At 39.6% G+C, this 14,094-nt stretch overlaps 1 non-coding gene across 1 annotated transcript; it reads left to right on the top strand.

Moving 5' to 3' along the window:
• The first annotated feature begins 4,146 nt into the window (after window positions 1–4,146).
• Window positions 4,147–4,250, top strand: LOC136468217 (small nucleolar RNA R71). Its single transcript, XR_010761750.1, has one exon. It is a non-coding gene; the product is annotated as a small nucleolar RNA R71 (small nucleolar RNA).
• Window positions 4,251–14,094: the final 9,844 nt, after the last annotated feature.

Raw genomic sequence — 14,094 nt, 5'->3', positions numbered from 1 at the left:
AACCATGGGGCTTCTCAGCCTTCACTTGGGTCTTGAGCAATTGAAACACAGAACGATCAAGTCAAGCACTATGTCTCAAGTTCTTTGCTCAACCATTATTCCAGAGTTTTTATAGGTTTTCAAAATAAAGCTCAGAACTTCCTTTGTATGACACTCTCAAGTCTCTCAATATATGTGGTATTTGTAGATCCTTACCAAGGCAGTAATGATGTTATGCCTTTCTCTTCCTATAACTAAGGCTTATGTGGAGCTGATAAGAATGGAGATAGCATGAAAGAGCATACTTGCAATACATATATTGTAAAGTCAAACCTCGGATTCAAAGAGAGTTGAGTCATACAATCAAATTAAGATGTGCATGTGTATGGATGTATGTGGTGTATATGGTGGCTAATCCTATTTCTACTATGCTCCTTAAAAATATATCTCTCTTTTGAAACTTGAAAACAATTTTGCAAGAAAACATGGGCTATCTTATTCATCTTTCTTTTTTGGGGGCGGGCATCTAAGCACCCATTGTTTTAAATATCTCAAACACTTGTCCATTTTTTCTCATCTTTCTCTTTTTTCTCTTTTTTATGAATAACTTTTGCATAGCCACATGCCTCTTTTATGCAACAAAACTTTTGAGAGATAGCAACAAGAACTTGGAGCATTTATTTGGTGGATATCCTATCAAGAATTTTTTGGTGTTTACTCTCAATGTAGGAGTAAAACATTTTTGGGTCGATCTAGATGGAATGGTATGTTATTGCGCCTACCCCCAGTGTAGGAGTAGTGCATATGTGGGTGGTGTGTATGTGATCTTAATTTTAAGAGTATGACAAACCTCTCATAAGGGTCAACAAAGCTTGACTAAACTCAATGTAATGCAAGCAACAATAAGTGGAAGTTTTTCTAATCTAAATATCATATATGACTCTGGTGGGAATTCAAGCTTTGTCATACAGGAGCTCATCATGTAGGATTTTTATGTTTTTCAAAAGATAAATCTTCAAAACTTTAGTATCACTTGAAACAAGATAAACAGCAGCTCAAACCTTCTCATATCATATCCGTTAATTACCTAGACTTAGATCAAGCATATGCTACCCATAAGTTTCAAGTTCAGAGTAAATTCTTATATCAAAACAGTCATATCCAAAACTCGGGAGAATTCAAGGCTGAAAACTAGGTACTTGAAAGGAATTACGACAAAGCAACTATTCATCATTTTCATTGCAAGAGATTATCCTCAGAGTCCTTTTATTTAGCTCTTAAAAATCAAACTAGACACACACTTTTTATTTTGTTTTTATTTTTAAGATCACGCCTTACTATTATATAGCTAAGATAAATTTTTATTTTGTTTTTAGTTTGTTATGCATCTTTTTATTTGTTTAGCAAATATGAAGCAAACTTAAAAATAGTAAAACCAAAAGGGAAAGAAATAGTTAGCTAGATACATGGGGGATGCTACTCCCCCAAGCTAGATATTGTCGTGGTCTTTCTTAGAGTGAGTCCACTAGCAGAAGTCTTTATCATCCGTCTAGAAGTTGTGTTCCTCGCGCAACGAATGTAGTGACAGTTCGGGAAAATATACTTCGGATAGATGGCTTTACTCTTGATTATCCTACAAAATACTCCAATAAGAACACGAAAACTCATGGCATAGATTAGGATAAGGGGTTAGCGGTCAGCCATTCAGAGATTTATTGTCCTTGGAGGTTTAGACAGATTTCCTAATTGGCAAAGTTCTAGCAGGAAGTCTATTATTTTTGGATTTTTTTATTTATATAATGCAGAAAGGAAATATTCATGCATGTTATATATATATATTATTTTTATGCCACCACAATGAATCTTCCCATGGGTGTTTACACACCATAAAATTACTCACGTGGGGCTTAGAATTTATGTTGCAATACTGTAATGCAGTCATGAAACTTTTTATCTTCCTGTTCTAAATGCAATGCTAATGCAGAAAAGTAAATATGCTAAAGTGAAAAGTAATTCATGCAATACTAAAAAGTAAATATGGATAACTACCAATATTTCCTCTCGGTGAGGGTTCGGATTTTTAAGTCCTCCGGACAGGACTCTTTTCCTATCTTGTTTATTCCTTGGGTGCATCAGTCAGTCCCGGGGATGGAGACTCTGATGGTTGCACCTCTTGTGACTCTAGTAGCGATGTTACCTTTTCTTTCCATACCTGCTTGGTCTGTGGACTTGATTTTGGCGGAGCGGGCTCATCTTTTACAACTTCTTCAGGTTCCTCATCTTCCTCTCAACTTTTCTTTAGGGATTAATTCTTTTGGTTTCGGGATGATCGATGTCTCCTCCTAGAGCGAGACTTTTTTGGCTACTCATAAGTGGTATAACTATTGAAATAACATCATACCTTTTCTCTAGGGAATTGAAAGTGGACTTGTCTAGATCCGACGTAGATGATCGATTGGTAGTGTTGAGGAACGGTCTTCCAAGGATGATGGGTGTATCGTCTTCTTCTTCTCCCATGTCTAGAATCATGAAGTCGACAAGGGCATAGTGATCATGTATCCTTACCATGACATCTTTTTCTATTCCTTCCAAAAATCGGATTGATTGGTCTACCATCTACAATTGCATATATGTAGGGAACAAAGGTTCATTACCGAATAAGTATTCATATGTTACCTTGGACATTATATTAACACCTGACCCAATGTCGCAGAAGGTCTTGTGGAATATTCTTTATCCAATGGTACACTCGATTGTGGGTACGCCTGGATCATCCTTCTTAGCAAGGAATGGTGAAGCGAGGAGGTGGTCGTACTCTGATCGGAATGTGTTGATCATGTTGACTGATTTTTCTTGTGTCTACCTAGCCTTGTTCTTTCTCCTTCTTCTGTTATTCTTCTTCTTGGTCACTGTTATCTCTTCGGATAGGTATGGCATCTGTGGATGTCCAAGAGATTGCAAGATACGATTCTTGAAAGAAAACTTTTCCTTTCTATCATTGATTGTGAAATAGATCTTGGCACTATCCACGTAGATGATGGCTTTTATTGTTCTTAGGAAAAGTTAGCCCAAAATAATGGGTGCCCTTATATCTCCACCTATTTTCAAAACCACAAAGTCTATGGGAACATATGATTGTCCCACTCGAACAATGGCATCTTCTAGAACTCCTTTGGTGTAGCAGAGTGACTGATCTACAGGTTGCAAATGCATATTTATGTACAACAAAGTATCTCTATTAATTTGATCATAAATTACCTTAGACATGATGTTGACACTTGCTCCGAAGTCACAGACAGCTTCTTGAAAAATGTGAGGTCCAATGACGATGGGGATGACAGGTCTCCCTAGATCACACTTCTTTTTTGGCAAGGTATAGTCTATTCACCTTCCCATCGATGGTTGTATACAGTAATACACTGCATTATGAATATCAACAAGATTTATAGTTTCTAGATCTTCCGGTTGCCCCAAAATCTTACCTTTGTCGGATGGAGGAACAACAGCAGCCAGCTGAGCTATTTGTGATTCTATCATTTTATTAAAGCTATGTTGGTTTTTAATGGCAGAAGCAAAGCTATCAATTCTATTATTTGTGTTCTCTAGAATTTTATCATTGGTAGCTACCATTCTAGATAATCCCTCCATAAGTTTGGATTGGTCAGCAATTATTTCTCTCAAGGGTGGTTGATTGAAATTATTAAAATTATTACCTTGATAGTTACCTTGGTAGTTCAGCCTTTGTTGCTAATTCCATCCTTGATTCTGCTGATGATGAGAGTAGTAGTTGTTGTTACCATCCTCTTGGGTTTTAGGATAACTGTTTCTGAATGTCCAATGTTTCCATACTCTTCACACGTCATGCGGGAATCATGAATGTGCATTACTTCTTGCTTCTCAATGGCTCGATCTTCAAGCTTCTTCATTAGAAGGTCCATCTTAGTAGATAGCATGTCTACCACCTTAAGTTGATGCATACCTCCACCCCTCTTATAGGTTTGAACACGTTCTTTGTTCCAACCTTGATTGGAGGCCATCTTCTCCACAAGAGCTATTGTAGCTGGTATGGTGAGTGATAGGAATACACCTCCAACAGCAGCATCCATAGTCTCACGAATACTGTTGGTCAACCTATGGTAGAAAGTCTGCATGAGTAGCCAATTCTCCATCCCATGATGACATTCCGCAATGTAATCTTGAAAGTGTTCCCATGCCTCAGGGATAGATTCATCATGTTATTGCTGAAAGCTTGAAATTCTCCCACGCAGAGTATTGGTCTTACTTGTAGGAAAAAACTTTGCTAGAAAGGCAGTGGAGCAGTTATCCCATATAGTATTTATATCTTTGTAGGTGTAGAACCATTGCATTGCCTTCCCTAGGAGTGAGAATGGGAAGAGGCAAAGTAATATGGCATCCTAGGTTACTCCTTTGATGGTGAAAGTGCTATAGATCTCCAAGAAGTGCTGGAGATGTGCACTCATATCTTCATGTGCCTTTCTACAAAACTGGTTTGCTTGCACCATGTTGATGAGAGCTAGCTTGAGCTCAAATCTATTGTCTCCAACATTGACTGTTGGTCCAGTACGGATGTTGGCCATAGTTGGAGTGGAGAATTCACGGAGAGTCCTGTTAGCCATGGCTTCAAATTCTGGTGTTAAGCTTTGCCTTATATAGTTGTCTTCCAACTTTAAAGCTGGAACTTTCTTGAGTTTAGCTCTAGTCCTTCTGATTAATGCTTTAGGATCTTCAATGTAGTTTATCGGAAGGTCCAAACCGGTCATACATTACTCTGCATAAGATACACAAGTAGACAAAACAAGGGTAAGCCTGTTTTAGCAGAGGTCAATGGTTATCCTCGATCACATCAATAAGTATAAGTTTATCAATACTTCCTTCCTTGGCAATGGCGCCAAAAATGTTTGTTAATATTTCTTAGCGTCACTACTAAGAACAGAGTTTTAAATCTAGTCCCTAGCAACAATGCCAGAAATGCTTGTTGGTATTTATTAATGTGTCACTTGTTTTTAAATAGCCACCTATTATAAACCTATATCTCCTAATTTTACTAGGTTATCATCCCTAGTGATGATGTTAGAGATACTTGTTGGTACTACATAGCATTACTACTAGAATAATACTAAGTAGTTCTTTAATAATACCAAGCGCACAGATAATATACCATTGTAGCATTTTACCCGAGAGTATTCCAGGTATCGTTATTTATATTTTTACCACAGGGAAGGTCTAGCATGGACATGTATTGATAACTTATACTATTGAATGAGAAGTAAACCATAACCAATATTCTACTCATAACAGGGGTAAGTCATAGGATAATATATATATATATATATATATATGATAAGTATTGATCAATGATAATAACAAATCACTCAGAGTACTCCTTTCTATGGCATTAGTATGGTCAGGTAGAATATTAGAGGAATAATTTCTAAGTCATTCTTAATTACAAGTCAAAGCATATATTGATTAGTGCAATTATACCTAGTAATCATTGCTAAGATTATCGTCATATCTACACATAAGGGATATTACTAAGGAAGATTAAGAACATATCTTGCTCTTCCTTCGTAACCAAACCCTATGTGCACCTATATTCAGGGAGTGAACTACAATGGACTCAACGGGAGTGTCACATCCGCGATCTACCACATGACCTAGAATATATTGTGTATTCGTAGGCAAACAACATATAAGCACCATGCTTACACAATGTCGACCACCCAACCATGGATCCTTAGAGTGAGCGCTATACGAACTTATGTATGAACATAATGATAATACAACTATACTAAGCATATAATCAAAGTAGACCATAAACATTATAACAAAGAACATGAATAAGATGAATACTGATATTGTCATAACAATTGTAACTAGCATATAAAAGTAATGGAGATACAAAAGAGAGAGGGGTACAAAGATTATACCAAACCCCTTGACAAGATCGGGAATCCAAGCGAAGCCTGCTTGCCTCCCTCTAGACCGAGCCTAACTAGCTATGCCCTAGAATATGGTGGAGCTCTAAGGATAATTAGGGTTTCTATCTTCTCAAATGACTTATGCCTCCTCAGGGGGCAGGGGCTGATATATATAGTCTGGGAGCGTTCAACGTGAGCCCTTGGATCAAACTGACTTAAAGTGGATCTTATCTTTCTAGATTAGATTGTTGGTCGCCTTCTGACACTTCCATCAATGATCCTAAAAGGTCCTTATTTAGTTTTGATAATTAAGTGACAATCTAGGTGGACTAATATGTGTTTAAGTGAAATACACATGTGATTAGTTAACATAATCACTTGTGTGGCAACACATGCCATGGAGGTGAAAATGGCTTGGATATGTTGCAAGGCTCACACATGTGATGAAGGAGCTCATTGCATATGAGACATGACATGGAGTCTTGTGACTAAGGTGGAGAATATCAAGACAAGACTTGGCTTGATGGACCTGTTGCTAGAGTGAAGGGCAAGTCAAGGACTTGGCGCCGATGGACTGAGGCAATGGTGAAAAGCAAGTGAGGTCAAGAACGATGAACCAATAAGGTCACATGATGATATAAAGTGGATCATATCATTTGTTGATCAAGTGCATGTGTTGCATCAACATTGGAGGAGATAGAATGGAATACACAAGGCAAATGTATAACCTATAGGGGATTTCATTTCATCGGTCATAGGTGTGTAGAGAAGTTTGTGACCAGGTATAGGATAGATGGCTATACTATCAAGAGGAGCAAACTTGTTTGCATATCGGTCATCTAGTGCCACTCGAGTGATCTAACTTTGCATCATTGCTAGGATTGAGTGGCGTGGTGAATTGAGTGACTAATCCTTTGAAAAATATTTGTGAAATGCTAACATACAAGCACATGGAGGTGTACACTTGGTGGTGTTGGCACATTTTCAAAGGAGAAGAAGTTAGTGAAGAATAGAAGTTGAAAGCACTAGTCACGGGGTGATCGAATGTGTCCGACATAGTGACCAGACGCATCCGGTATTTACCTAAGCTCGGGCAGTCAGCAGTGACCGAATGCGTCCGATATCGATACTGGACACAACTGGTGATCAGCTGAGGTGCATGACCAGACTCAGCTTTGCGGAGGTGACTGGACATAGGCAGAACACTGTTCATGCATCAGGTCGTGGTGACATGGCATACGGGAGTTAATCTAGAGAGGATCTGACGCAGGGGCGCATTCGGTCGGCCGTCCTGGACACGCTTGGTCATCGTTTTCCATCTCTGGACCCTTACTAGAGTCGATCGAAATCTAGCTGGTCGAGCGTCAGGGTGCGTAGTGGTGCGTCCAGTCTCGGTGCTGAGCAAGGTGGTGTGCAGGCGATCGGACTCCGCACTTGTGCGTCCAATCATGGATCTATGTGTCCGATCAGTCAGTGTTCAGTGCATGAGCGAGTTAGCCATTGGTGGCAATGGCTATTTCCAATGGCTAGTGCCACGTGGAGGCAGTACAACAACCGGATGCTGTGACTAGACACGTCTGGTCAATGCGTTTTCTGTGCAGTGAAGGGGTAACGGCTCTATTTGTTCATGGGGTTATAAATAGAGCACTTGGCCGGCCTTGGACTAGTAGCTGAGCACCCTTGAGCCTTGGTGGCTTGTGTAGGTGTGCTTGAGAGCCCTCCATCTCACATTTGCTTGATAGTGTTCATCCGATTGAGTGTGAGTGCAATTCTAGTACGATTGCATCGTGAGGTTGCATCGAGTGGCACTAGGTGATTGAGTTACAAGCCGGTGGTGCCTGTTACTCTTGGAGGTTGCCACCTCTTAGACAACTTGGTGGCTTATGACTCTGTTGAAGCACACAAAAAGATTGTACGGTGCTCCGGAGGAAGATTTGTGAGGGGGATTGTGTTCACCCCATGGGGATCGCGAAGAGTAATTCTAGTAGAGCTTGTCATTGAGCTACTCTCACTTTTGGGGTTGGTTCTTGTGGTGCCCAATGTGCGGGCTTGGCGGGTGATGCCAATTAGCCACCGAACCATCAAGTGAGCGGTCGACACAATGGGGACTAGCGTGTTGGCAAGCATGCGAACCTCAGGATAAAATCACCGTGTCATCCTTGTCTTCCTATTGGTTTACATTCCCTTTACACAAGCTTGTATTTACCTTTCATACATTGTGCTTGTGTAGTTGCTCTTGTAATTAGTTGACTTGTGTAGTTTGCTAGTTACGTTCTATCTTGTGTAGCATAGAAGTAGCTCCCTTGCATGACTAATTTGGTTTGAGTAACCTTGTTAGTCACATTGCTTAGTTTATGTTGCTAATTAATTTGTGCTCTCTAATTTGCATTAGTTGCCATGTTATTGAATTTTGCTAGTGAGCCTAGGAGCTTTGTGCACTTTGCTTCACTAGAATTATGTAGGAGCTCCCCCGTTGCTTGAAGTACTAGTTGCATAGGTTTGTGTGACCTTGCAAGATAGAATTGTTAGGTGAGCTCTAGCTAGCCCGACACCTTTATTGTCTAATTAGGATCTTTGTAAGGTGCTTGAGTACTTAGATAGAGGGGTGTAGTCTTGGCTAGATCGATAGTTTGAATTCCGCATTTATTTCGGTTAGCTGGTGCAATTAGTTTTAGAAAGGACTATTTACCCCCCCCTCTAGTTCGCCATCTCGACCCTACATGTGGTATCATAGCTAGGTCTCTCATTTGTGGTCTTCATGGACCTAAGAGAATGGAGATTAGTGGGCTAGATGATTGTGAGACACATTTTTTATGGCACAAACTTTGCACATTGGAAAATCACATGCTTGATCATTTTCATGAAAAGGGACCTAACTTTTGGTGGATTGTCACTAGTTGTCTCACTCATGTCTTGGACCATAGAAATCTCACCAAAGCTCAAAGAGTTCTCTTTGAACTTGATGCACATGCTTGTTTTTATCTAATGGATGCTTTGAGCTTTGATTTGATTAAAAGAATAAACTACGTGGGAACCGCTCATGAGATATGGGAATCAATCAATCACCTTCGGTGATTCCTCCACATGCGATGATGGCAAGTTCAAGAAGGAGGAGTCCAAGGAGGAGGTGCATGAGTGTGTTGAGCATGACCATAATTTGGTGATTGTGGAAGATTGCTCCACCTCATGGTCAAGTGATGATAATGATGATCATACCACAAGATCACTTGACAAGATTGATGATGATACCACAAGTGATACAAATGATGATTTTACCTCAAGCACGCTTGGTGGTGATGATGATAGTTCATGCTAGAATGATATTGCTACAACAAGCTCTCCAACACCTCTACATTGCCTCATGTCACAAGGTGACACTAAGGTATCAAGTTGCAATGTAATTGGTCATGATTCATATGATGAGCTTGTTAGTAGACTTGCTAGCATGAACATAGCTTTAGAAAATAAGGTGGCTAAAACAAGTAAATTGGAAAATGAAAACTCATTTCTAAAGAACACATGCGAACAACAAAAGTATCTACTTTATGTCATTAGTTGTTCACATGAGGAGCTAAAATTGGCTCATGAGGAACTTAGTGTTGCTCATGGTAACTTGGTACAAGACCATGCTTTTCTCACTAAAGAGCTTTCAAATGAAAAATCTAAAACTAGTGAGAGCTCATTACATGGGTCAATTGATCAATCATATATTGATACTAACCCTTATGATGTAAGCAAGAAGAATATATCCACCTCTTGTAATGATTTATTAGCTATGCCATGTTCTTCACATATAGATGCTTGTTCTTCTTCTATATCTTGTGAGACTAACATTTTGAAGGAGAACAATGAACTTAAAAGAGAAGTGAAGAAATTGAGCAACAAGTTAGAGAGGTGCTATAACTCAAAAGTTACTTTTGAGCATATGTTGAAGATGAAAGCATCTAGGCCCCTAGTTTAGTTTTGGTGATTAATGATGACACAAGATTATTGTGACTAATGTGCATTTTGAAGAGGCAACTTGAGTTAGGTCATGGTAATGGTGATTGATTGGGTAATTATGGTTTTCATGCCCCTGTCTATGGAAATCATTTTGGTTTTTAAAGGATGGATGATAAGGTTAAGGATGGACTAGTTCTAAGTGTTGTTTGACATTGGAGAGACACTTAGAGTAGTTTAGGACTTTGTTTTTCCTTTGGCCGTGTTACTCTTGGTGATCACCATCACCTAGACAGCTTGGTGGTGATTGGAAGCTTGGTGATCATCCAGCGGAGCTTGTGGATGACCCAAGTCATGTTGTGAGCGGTTGTAGGAGATTCATCACGATGGAGTGTCGAAGAATTAGCCCATAGAGAGCACTTGATCCTTGCGCGGACCAAGGGGGAGCTACACCCTTGCACTGGTGCTCCAACGAGGACTAGTGGGGAGTAGCGACTCTCTAATACCTCGGAAAAACATCGCCTCATTCCTCTCCTTCTCTTTACTTTGAGCATTTACATTTGAGCAATTCAATTTATGTCTTTACATTCTTAGAATTGCCAAGCTAGAGTAGAATTGGAACCTAGTGTGCAAAACTTTTGTGCGGTAGAACAATAGAAACACTTCTAGGCACAAGAGGGTGAAATGGGCTAAGTGTAGGGCTTAATTATTGCAAAAAATTTAGAATAAGCCCAATTCACCCCTCCTCTTGGGCATCTTGATCCTTTTAATTGGTATCAAAACCTCGTGCTCCTTGAATTAGGCTTAACCGTCAAGAGCAAGATGTCCCACGGGGATGGACCCTCTCCCGTCTTTGAGGGAGATGACTTTTCTTATTGGAAATTTCACATGGAGATGTACCTAGAGGCTCTAGATGTTGGAGTGCTTAGAGCCACCTCACAAGGTTTCCCAACACCTAGGGACCCCACTAACTTTCAAGGTGATGAGATTCACTTTGAGAAGTGGAATGCAAAGGCTAGAAACACTCTTTTTAGAGGCCTTTGCAAGGATGTCTTTAACCATATGCGGAACCACAAAGACACCCATCAACTATGGTCAGACATTTGTGCGCTCTATGAGGGAACCAAGAGTGAGCGTGAGGAACGCTATCACCTCATGATGAAGAAGTTTAATTCATTTGAAATGCTTCCTAGTGAAAGTGCTAATAAAATGCATTCATGCTTGAATGTTATTGTAGAGGAGGTCAATGGGCTTGGACTCACTCAAATGCAACCATCCGATGTTATGAGAAAGATCTTGAGTGTCCCCCCATTGATAAGTATGGGCATATTGTGATGGTGCTTCATCAAGGTGATCTTTCCACCGCAACGTCAACTCAAATATTGGGGAAGATCAATGCACATGAGATGTACATGCACATCACTCCACAAGATGGCTCTTCTTCCACCAAGAAGAAAGATTTGGCATTCAAGGCTAGCCAAGAGAAGAGGGGCAAAGCAAAAGTTGATCATGATAGCTCAAGTGAAAATGAGATTGATGATGGAAGCCTTGCTCTCATGGTGAGAAGAGCCGCCAAGATGTTCAAGAAGCTAAACAAGAATGGTGTCAAGTTTGATGGTAAGGAAAAGAAATTCTTCACTAGTAGTAGAAGGAAGCCCATCTCCAAAATAGATTGCTACAATTGTGGAGATCTTGGTCATCTAGCTCATCAATGCCCCAAATCCAAGAAAGACAAATACAAGAAAAAATACAAGGGCAAGAAAGATGACTCAAGTGATGATGATGATGAGAAGAAGAAGAACAAGCCATACAAGAACAAATATGGCAAGAAGAAGGAATTTCACAAGAAGAAGAATTGCAAGTCCTATATTATTGGTGATTGGCTCATGGACATTGAATCATCAAGTGGCTCATCTAATGATGAAAGTGAAAATAAGAAGGAGAAGGTGGCCGCTCTTGTGATTGGCTCTTCACTATCTCCATCGACACCACCACCATCATCCTCTACATACCTATGCCTCATGGACAAGGGTGAACAACAGGTACAAAAAGATGATGATAGTAGTGGTGATGACAATGCTAGTGATGCTGAGAATGGTAGTGATAGTGACAAAGAATTTGAATCACCTTCTTATGATGATCTTGTCAAATTATTAAACCAATACACTAAAATCATTAGAAAGACAAGAGCTAAAAAAGAGAAGCTAGAACTTGAGAATGACTCACTCTTAGCAAAGTATGATATAGCCAAAAAAGCTAATGATGAGCTTAGAAAAGAGAATAAAATTATGTCATCCAAACTCAAGGAGCTCAAAACCTCTAAAAGGGAGCTTAAAGAAAAACATGATAAACTTGAGGAGATACACAATGAGCTCACCACTAGTTACAACTTGCTAAAAGAAGAGTACATCAATCTCAAGATTAATCATGATAACCTTGTTCTTTCTCATGAGTTATTGTCCAATGAGCCGCATGATGCTACTAACAATATTGTTAAGATTGATATAGCCACATCATGTGAGGACTTGATTGTTGAGAGCATTAAGCAAGGTTCTAGTAGCAAAGACAAGAAAGTGGTTGAATCCAACAACTATGATGATTGTGTCAAGTTCAAGAATGAAAATGAAAAGCTCAAGAAGGATCTTGAAAAGCTATCAACCACCAACACAATTGTGATAGAGAATCTTGACAATAATCATGATATGGCTCTTGAGAATGAGATGCTTAGAGAAGAGAACAAGAGACTCAAGATGGAGAAGAACCATGATGAACTTAGAGAAGAAAACAAGAAACTTAAGTTGAAGAAAGAGCATCTCAAGACCGGTTTGAGCAAGTTCCCAAGAGGCTAATATCTCCAAAGTGAGCTACTTATGAACACTGTGATGAAGATGGATAGAAGTGGTATTGGGTTTTTGGCAAATCAAGAGAAGAAAGCTCAAGCTCAACATCAACAACAATACACGTCAAATCCTAAGCCAAAGAGATGCTTTGAGTGTGGACAAGGTCCTTTGCTCATGAGTGTGAAACTCCACCACCACAACCCTTGCCCAAGCATGCTAGACCCTTTGCCTTCAATGCTCACTATATGCTTAGAAAAGATTCTAGTGGAAAGATGAAAGTCATGTTCTTTGGTCCACCCAACAAGAATAGGCCTAAGCAAATTTGGGTTGCTAAGTCACTAGTTGAGAAAGTCAAGGGCCCTCATCAAGTTTGGGTCCCTAAACAACAAGCTTGATCTCTTGTGTGTGTAGGTGAACTACAAGACCAGTGAAAGTCATTGGGTTATTGATAGTTGTTGCATTCAACATATGACCGGTGATTCTCGTATGTTCACCTCACTAGATGAAGAAGTAGATGGTCAAGAAAGGATTACATTTTGTGACAATTCAAAGGGCAAAATACAAGGGTTGGGCAAAGTTGCAATATCAAATGATCACTCAATATCAAATGTGCTATATGTTGATTCATTATGCTTCAACTTGCTATCTGTGGGTCAATTGTGTGATCTTGGCTTTCAATATTTGTTCACCAAGAAGGAAGTGGTTGTGTCAATAAGAGATGATGATCAAGTTATATTCAAGGGCTTTAGATAGAACAACCTATATCTAGTGGATTTCACCTCTGAAGATGCAAATTTAAAGACATGCTTATTCACCAAAACATCACTTGGGTGGCTTTGGCATAGAGGACTTGCACATGTTGGGATGAGCTCACTCAAGAAGCTAATGAAGAATGAATTGGTGAGAGGTTTGAAGGATGTGAAATTTGATAAGGACAAGCTTTGTAGTGTATGTCAAGCCGGCAAGCAAGTTGCAAACACTCATCCAACCAAAGCTTACATATCAGCAATAAGAGTGCTAGAACTTCTCCACATGGATCTATTTGGACCAACAACTTACAAGAGTTTGGGAGGCAACCTCTATTGTCTTGTGATAGTTGATGACTACTCTAGATACACTTGGGTGTTCTTCCTTCATGACAAGACCGAAGTAGCCGCATGTTTCAAGAAGTTTGCCAAGAGAGCACAAAATAAATTTGAAGTGAAGCTTAAGAAGATGAGAAGTGACAACGGGAAAGAATTTGACAACACAAACATTGAAGCATATTATGATAAAGTTGGGATTAAGCATGAGGTCTCCGCAACCTACACTCCTCAACAAAATGGTGTAGTAGAGAGAAAGAACCAGACACTAATCACCCTTAAAAGAACAATGCTTGATGAGTACAATACACC

Source organism: Miscanthus floridulus, chromosome 7 (assembly GCF_019320115.1).
Source record: "Miscanthus floridulus cultivar M001 chromosome 7, ASM1932011v1, whole genome shotgun sequence".
Taxonomy (NCBI): Eukaryota; Viridiplantae; Streptophyta; class Magnoliopsida; order Poales; family Poaceae; genus Miscanthus; species Miscanthus floridulus.
This window is presented reverse-complemented; position numbering and strand designations above follow the sequence as displayed.